The sequence below is a fragment of the Apteryx mantelli genome, chromosome 21, assembly GCF_036417845.1.
Source record: "Apteryx mantelli isolate bAptMan1 chromosome 21, bAptMan1.hap1, whole genome shotgun sequence".
NCBI lineage: Eukaryota > Metazoa > Chordata > Aves > Apterygiformes > Apterygidae > Apteryx > Apteryx mantelli.
The window spans coordinates 339891-348710 of NC_089998.1; positions in this window are offsets into that span (position 1 = coordinate 339891).

Below are 8820 nucleotides of genomic sequence, written 5' to 3' on the forward strand. Positions count from 1 at the left end.
ACTGTTGTGCTGTGAGCTCCTGTAATGATTAGCTTTGCAGGATTTGGGGAATTAACAGCTATTTTTGCTACCTTCTTCTCGTTCCCCCTTCCTGCATTTTCTTCAGAGAAATTCATGTTTGTAAAGGTAAAGTCTGTCTGCAATGCCAGATGCAATTAACCGTGAGCATGGCCTGAAAAACATTCTGGATTTCCTTTATGTTGTTTTGTCCCATTCTGCAGTTATTATGTATGTGAAATTCACTGACTCCAGGAGCAGAGCTGTAGGGTCAAGGCTACTTTATTAAATCAAAATTCCTGTTTTGCAAAGGAAACAAATGGAAATAGCATTAAGTACTATTGTTTGTTTGTTTGACTTTCTCCTGCACTTACAGATATTGGATCAAACTCACGAATATAAACAAATACATTATAATTTTTGGCTCTCTCTAGTGTTTCCTGAGACCTGTAAATAGTGACGCTTCAATTTGGGATCTGCAGCCACAGCAAAAGTAAAAAAGCCTGATGGATGCCAAATCGAATGCTAGAGTTTAATCACCTATTATTAGCATGTCCAAGTTTGCTTTGCATTTTAATTGCAGCACAAACAGGGGCCCTAAGGCTAGTGGTTGTTATAACCAACATTAAAATGAGAATAATAGAATTGTAAAGTATTACACAAAAATGCGGCTTCAATTAATGAGATGTTTGTGTTAAGAGGCCAAACTGGAGAGGTTTCCTCATAGCTAGGGGCACTGGAGTTTGCACATCTGACAGCACATATTTGGCTTCCTCCTTTCTCCTGATTTTGGCAGATGTGATGCTAACACTGTCTGTATCTTTCAGAAGTAGGATGTGTTTTACAAATACGACACATTCTGATCCAGGTCAGTTTTGTTATGGCTGTTTTTGGTAGCTGTTTTTGTTTTCACTCTTGTGCACGCTAAACAAATGCACTGAAAGCAGAACACAGACTAAAACACAGGCTGGCAATGCAGCTGGCCTCTTTCTCTCACCAAAGATCTTCTGCAGAGATAAAATATCTGGCCCAGCTCTACAGACTGATTATTCCTTGGATACCGATTGCATGGAAGCTGCAGGTGGCTCATTAGCTTATCTCTCTTTGTGTTTTTATAAGAAGAATGAACTTAATTTAAAAGAATGTTTGGCGGTTTGATGCTCCGGCTGCTCGGGGCCTTTGGGATGTCACTGGGTTGCTGCTTGTGCACTGAGCCCTGATGGTTGCTTATGTCCTGTTGGGGTCAGCAGGAACCCACCCATGGTGTGTGCCCGGAGCTGTGACTGACCGGGCTGGCCCAGGAGCGTGCGCTAGAGAGGGGGACTGTTGTTTTATTTCCACGTGGCACCATCTGGCCAGTCTTGGCACTGAGCTGAGCTGTTGGAAAGTTTCACTTTTGCCTACTTTCAAACCATCCAAAAATAACGTAAAGCAGTTCCTTTTACTACTGTGAAGTGGAAACACTATTTTTGCACAAAAGAAGTTGTTTTGAAGTGTGATACTCATGCTTGAAATATTCTTTTTGTGTAACAGTGCTGCCAACTGCTTTGCTCTTTAGAGGAAATGCTCATTAAATGCTCTCAATGAGGAATCAAATCCTTTCTATGTATTTCTTAAAACTAATAAAAAAATAAATAAAAAAGAGCCAGTTATTTTCCCAGAAGGGAAGTCTGAATTGAACCTCTTAGACAGTTGCTTGGCGTAAATTGCTGGCCTGGAGTTGGACTCTGGGACTTATGAGGCAGGGTTGCGTGTCCTGGCGCGCAGTTGCACTGATGTTATTTTACACTGCTGAGACAGAATACTGGTGCTAAAAATCACTGTTGCCTCCATCTTCCTGTGACGGAATTTCGACCCGTGGGGGAAATTCGTGGGCTTCGGTGGAGCTTGTGCTTTTGTGCCGGGTGTCGGTCATGGCCAACAGCTCCTCATCTCACAGGGTCTGTTTCTTTTCAAGCTGAGACAGGTGATGCACGTACAGCCAGGAAACGGAGGGGAGCAGAGCAGGAGCGTCTGCACCTTCCCTCGGAGGCACTGCAGGGCTCAGCTGTTCGGTGCCGCTGAGTCCAGCTGCCAGAGCGGACGTAGGCTGCCACGGTTTCAGCAGTGCCCTGTAGAATGTCTTTTCACGGTTTATTTACAGCACTTCCTGGTGATGGCTAATAGAAGAGGGTCTTCTCTTGCCTCGCCTTCTCTTCTCTTCACTTCGCTTCTCTAATTCTTTTCCCTTTCCTTACAGGATATGGCTTTCCTGGTTCTTGCCATTTGGAACGGTTCTTCTGGTGTCTGGCCTTTTAAAGTGCGCTGAATATGAATTGTTTAATGCAGTGGAGCACTCTGCAGGCAACCAAAGTAAATTTGATGATGATGAAGTCAGTGTAACACTGCCAACTTTAACTTGTTTCCATACCAGTGTCTCTGAGTATTGGAAATGTGCACCTGTAACAGGTTATAAAAATCCTTAATGGCTTTTTAACTTCATGTGTGGACACCTGACAGAGAATTCATTTGGCAGAAAAACAAAGCAATAACATATTTAAACTAATGAGAAATTGTATGTGTCTGGCTCAGCGATTTGCTGCCTTTTCACTTTTGACACAGCATTTCTGTTTTTTCCAATTGACTGAAGTTAGTTCCACTACCTCTTGATGTTTTCAGTAGATGAACTCTAAAATACCTGAGGTCTGCTTTGTCCTGTATATATAAACACATTAAAGCTTTTTCCAATCTTCATGCAAAATAGCATCCATGAGATGTTTGATGGAATGGGAAGACCAAAAGGTTAGTAGTGGCTTTTATATACAAGAGAACAGCCTAGTTAACATTTTTTGTATCAGTTTTATATACAACTGTTTTATTTCCAAAAGCATTAGCTGAAATGAAAGCCTTGAAGCTTCTGTGATGCACTGAACTTATCACCTTGTGCTACAGCAGGAGTGACTTAGGCGGAGGTTCGTTCATGTAACCTATGGCGATGCTGGTGTCTCGCTCCATTGTAACTTCTCTTTCTTTTGGCATTAGTAATTGCACTGCCATTACTTGCTGTAACAACCCTGGAGAGAGTTAACAATTAGCTAGCACCATCCCAATTGTAATTTCTTAACCAGCTTATGGGGAACATAAAGTATCTAGTGTGAGATGAAGAATGGTGATATTTCACATTTTAGGACTGGCAATATGCTCTTCTGTTTCATGCTGCGAATATGCCCAGAGTATTAATCATAAAATACCTTTCAACAGGCAACCTGGAGAAAGGAATTCTTGATTCTCTGTTCCCAAAATGAGCAAGCCAGTACCCAGTAGGTCCTCCAAATCAGACTCACCGAATCACAGGGAAGTCCTGGAGATCATCCGGTCCAACCTTCTGCTGAAAGCAGGTCTGTAGATTAAGTTACCCAGGGCCATGCCAAATCAAGTCTTGAATGTTTCCAGCCAGGGAGATTCCCCCACTTCTCTGAGCAGCCCATTCCAGTGTTTAACTGTTCTCACAGCAAAGAATTTTGCTTATATCCGGGGAAAATTTCCTCCAAAGCAACCTGTGTCCATCACCTCTAGTCCTGTCACCGTGCATCCTTGTGAAGAGAGTACTTCCGTCTTCTCTGTACCGTCCAGGCACTGGCAGACTCTGGCTAGCTTGCTACTCTGTGCACCACTGCAGTAGCATTTTCTGGTTAATAAAGGATTAATTGTGAGCAGAGTGCTGGGTAGTATATATGGAATGATCTTGATTTTCCATGCAATAGCAGCATGCAGGGGAAGAGCAGCTGAATGTCCCACTCCCAGGATGCCCTAAAGAGGCTTTTTCATTCACTGCTAAATTAGGGAACTGCTGACACCAAACCCAACATCCAGTTTTATACCAGACTTTTATTAAAATTCAACTATTCTAGCTAGATCTGCTTTTCTGAGAAAATTCTACTTGAAATGAGAATAGCAACATGCCTCTCAAAGAGCTCTACCGTACATTTGCTATACTGTGACAGTCAGAAAGATGTCTCTGCTAGGGGAGTCTGCGGGAAAGGAGGATTTGCACCAGCGCAGTTTAAGAGGTGGGAGCTCTTACGTCTGCAGGACTTCTTTAGCTGGCACAAAACAGTCTGCATTTGTACCAGCGGGCTTACGGTGTCCGGCTGTGGCCAAGGTTACTCCTCATATTGCTCCAGCCGCAGCACCCGTGGTCAAACTCTCCGCTCCCTCTGAAGCTGGAAAAGGCGCTGCCCTCCGGAGGAGCCTGAGTGCCTCGACCCGCTGCCGGAGACGGCGCAGTGCGCGTTGCAGTGCCCACGCTGCGTTTGGGGTGCTGCGGTTTCAAAGCACTGTCTGCTCTTCTACCAGGTTCTGCCCTTTTTCCTTTTTTTCTCTTTTTTCTGTGCCAGCTGTGGGCCACAAATGTGATTTATCAGTTACTATGCTTTTAAAATTTAACTAAGTTGTAAAAAGTCTTCCACCTATCAAAGTCTGGGTCGTGATGTTCTGCTGTATTTGCCTCTTCAGGCCATGTGACTCCGGCGAAGCCCAGGCTCCCGGATTTGGTCTGAATCGGTGCTGTCCTGCCCCATGTCAGTGCCAATACACCACAGCTCCAGTGCAAGCCAGCGGTTTTTCAGTGGTATATCTACTTTGTACAGGTACCAATGACCTAGGACCAAGGCCGCTGATACAAAAATCCCTAGCATGTAACTACCAAAGTCACAAGTACATAGAAATATGTGGTCACTGCATTACACAGCTTCAACTAGCAAGATGACAATGCCAAAGGGGAATTTTCTCATTAGGTTTTGGCAGAAAGCAGAAAGCAGCAATTATTTTAGGAGGGGTTTAATACTCACACGCCAAGCTCTAAGTGCTAGGTCTGATATGGGTAGTATCTGGGAGTAGGTTTCCAGTCAGCAACAGCTTGGAGACAGAAATCTGAGATGAATCCATAGCTCTCATTCTCAATTTTTTTTTAAATATTTATGTCTTAATCATTCTTAGCTGAGAGACCCTCATTTTTCTTCCTTGTCTTGAATGCTTTTTTATGATGTTGGGTTTTTTTCCCCCTCTTCTGTTTTTCATACTGATTAATTCAAACAATTTATTTTTAAGGTGGTGGGTTTCAGAATTTTTCTGTTATGACCAGAAAAATAATAGTCCTAAAAATTATTTGAAAGGAAACTTATCCTTTAGATTTGATGGGGCAACATAGGTGTCTTTCCAAAGCATGCTTATTCTGATTTTGAGACAGACATGTTCTGGATGAACTTCTGTTGGTAAACCAAATGCTTATTTTTTTTTTATATAATTCTTACAGCACGAGAATGGCTGTAATTGCACAATGATGGTGAAAAAATGTATTTAGGCCTGTTCCATAATGTTCGGGTATCCTGAGAGCCGGGAGCCTCGTTTAGTCTGACATGCTGATGACTGCGCGTGCTCCGCGCCGGGCCCTGGGTGAGCGGAGCCAGATCCCGCCAGCGAGCTGCGCGGCAGGGCAGCCTCCAGCACCGGGGATCATGTGGAAGTGCAGGAAAAGGTTTCCTGCCTCAGCAGACTTGGGCTTTGATGGCATGCTCCCTGCTCAGATAAACCTCTTACTTATTTTGGGTGCTGCGGACTAGTCTCAGAGACCGGAAATAGGGAGCATATTTTAAAATCTGAGTCCAGCTGTTTTGTATTTTTTAATTTCTTTTTTTCAAGTGAGAAGAAAATTAAATTTATACTTCTGTAATTATACAAGACAGTTCATTTGCGTGTTGTTAAGTTTGTGTTTCAAATTTGTATGAAATTTCATATTTCAGCAGGCAGGTACTGTCAGTAAATCCACTGTAGCAGTATTGTTCAGAAATACACTCATCCATTCATCTCCATGTTGTCTTACATTATTGCTGAATTAAAAATATCTGAGCATTGATGTAAGTCTAGAAAATAATTATGTATGTATCAAATATTTATTGTTTGCTCATAAAAAAGGGAAAGCTACAATGATAAGATAGATAAGCTTTACAGTGTAACAAAAAATTATATATAAAATTTTATAGCACTAATCAAGAACAGGAAAGTACTGAGTTCCACAACACCTTTAAATTTTAAACAGACCCACATTGCAAAATCCCTTCAGCAAATCTTAAATAATACATTATAAAGATATAAATTTCTTTCTTGCTTCTCCCCACAAAAGGAAGGCTGTGTGTTGTGAAGACCAACCTGTGTTGCAAACAGACTCCAACAAGGATGCTTGCAAAATCAAACCAACCAAACAAAAACCCATTTATGATTCAGCTATAGACTTGTCTTTATTGTACTTATAAAATATACATAGCCTTTTATTGAATTGCCTGCTGTCGAAATCTGCAAGAATTTTATTGCTTTTTACTGTCCTGGAGAGGAATAAAGCAGCAGCCTCTGTGTAATTTCATAAGAAGCAAGGACAGTAAATCTAATTTTGCTGGATATGGGATCGATGACGAAAAATCATGCAGTGACCAAAAATCAGAAGTTTTGGAAGACACAGTATCAGTATGTCTTCTCCTCATTTATATTTTTAAAGCTTTGTTTTGGATATTTATGTCTGAACGCATTTCACATTACAGTGCACCGTATGAGCTATTTTAAGCTTTGTATTTATACATTTTCCACAATAAATATATTAGACTGTTCCAGTGTTGAATCAGGGTTTGAGTCTGTTCCCTTTTACAGCAGCATCTCCGCTCTTCCACTCTGAGGTGGGATGTGTCTGGCTCTGCCCTCTGAGCAGAGCGAGCGGGACTTGGCCATTTCTCTGCCCGTTGTTTCCTTTCCTCTCATCTGAATGAGGGATCAAAGCATGAACCCCCAGCTCTCACCAGAGAAGCCACGAGCCTCGAACTTGAAAATCAGAATGCAATTTTAAGGTAAAATTTCAAAGCTCAGCAGCTTTTCAGCGAGATGTCCCAGATGCTGCTATCAGCTGAGTCCCAACACTTGGGAACCCACCGACCCTTTCGGTCGGGGAAACCCTGGAAAACCCTGGGGAAAGCTGAACCGATGCCTGCGACAAGCTGCCCGTCACATCCTGTCACGAGTGGAATAAAGCTCTGAGCAAAGTCACTGGCCTCCCACCCCCAAACACCGTGGCGTTCAGCCTTGAAGTCAGCCCAGCCCCTCAGGACCTGGTTGCTACCTGTTGCTGTCTTGCAGAAAACACTACAGTAGCTCTTCCTTGGTCACAGTGAAGTGTGCAATGGCGTTGGAGCAAGATTTTCTTGTACAATTAATCGAAAAACCCTTCAGTCATAATAAGACCTGACTGTGACTCATCAATTTGTTGCTATCTAGAGTGCTGAAAATCTTGATTCATCTTTTTATCCAAATTATATTTTGCAGAGGCCATTGAAGTTTAGACTTTGAAGAGGAAAAAAATCATAACGAGTTTATGTGGCAGAAAGATGCTACTCAGTATGATAAGAAGAAACCTTGCAAATACAAATGTTTGTAATCAGAAATGTGAAAAAAACAATCAAATTAATTTAACCAGGGAAACAGAATGTAAAGATACCACCAAGTCAGCATTTTTCAAATACAAATAAAAGTTCATTCTAATCCCTCGGTTAACATGGAATAGAAACAAGGAATGATGTTAAGCAAACAGTGAATGTGTTTTCTTATTACTTTATAGCCCACAGAATTATATTCTTCTTTATTACTAAAATAAAAAGTATTTGCAGTGTATTAACTTGCTAATCTTTATCATAAACTTGCTTTGGCCCTTTATCACGTATTGCTCCATGAAAGTACCCATTCTGTGCGGATATTTGTGTGCATGCATGTTGTGTGTGTGATGTACCGTTATCTCCATGTCTACAGCTATCCTGCTATTTTTTTGAGTAAATTGACAAAAATATTTCCCAGTTATTCACAGAACAATATTTTAAGCTACTGTGTGTGTTTCCAATCATTCATGATTTGCCATTAACAAAGTCACGGTCTGCTAGCCCGAACAAGCCCACCAACACTCTTGTCAGGACTGACTAGACTATTTAGCAGCACAGATAAGGTAAGGAGCTGTGCTGGTGACGATGGCACTGCAGGTGTATTCTCAGGTCTCGTGTCCAAGTTTGCACAGCTCGTGTTTTTCTTGTGCTTGCCAGAATGAAGGCAACCGGCATCAGTGCAATCCTGCAGCGGAGAGGAGTGTGGGCTGTGAGGCAGGGGCCAAGACTCAGAGCCAGATGAGGGTGCTGGGTTCGGCTTGGGAGTGGCGTTCAGCCCTCTGGGAGTCATTTGGGTCCCTGGGGGGAAATCTGGTGTTTTGGGATGGGAGTGAGGGAAACGGCAGCCTCATGGGGAGCTGGAGCCAGAGGATGGCTGGGGCCGGCTCCCGCGGGGATGGTGCGTGCACTTGCAGGATGGAGCAGAGGAGTGAGCGTGAAGGGGACGGTGCATGCACTTGCGAGATGGAGCAGAGGAGTGAGCGAGAAGAGGACGGTGCATGCACTTGTGGGTTGGAGTGGAGGGGCTCCTGCAGGAGAAAGTTGAAGTGCTTTTGGGCTATAGAAAATTTTCAAAGTAATGTACATGTTCTGATATTTGCTACAATTTGCTTGCTTTTTTTCTTGGAAAAACATGCCATTTTTTTACAGTCATGTAAAATAGTTATTTTGTGAAAAAACAAAGAAAATCAACCAATTTTGGCAACAAAGGTAACAATATTTTCGTGTGAACATGGTGAATTTTATCCTGGGGAGAAACCTGCAGAAAGTTCCTAGGGGAAACAGTTGTTTTTCATTTGAGTAAATAGAATAATTTTTCCCTAGGATGAATTTGAGTATCCTCGCAAAATCCTGTAAAAAGAGCTTAGCATCT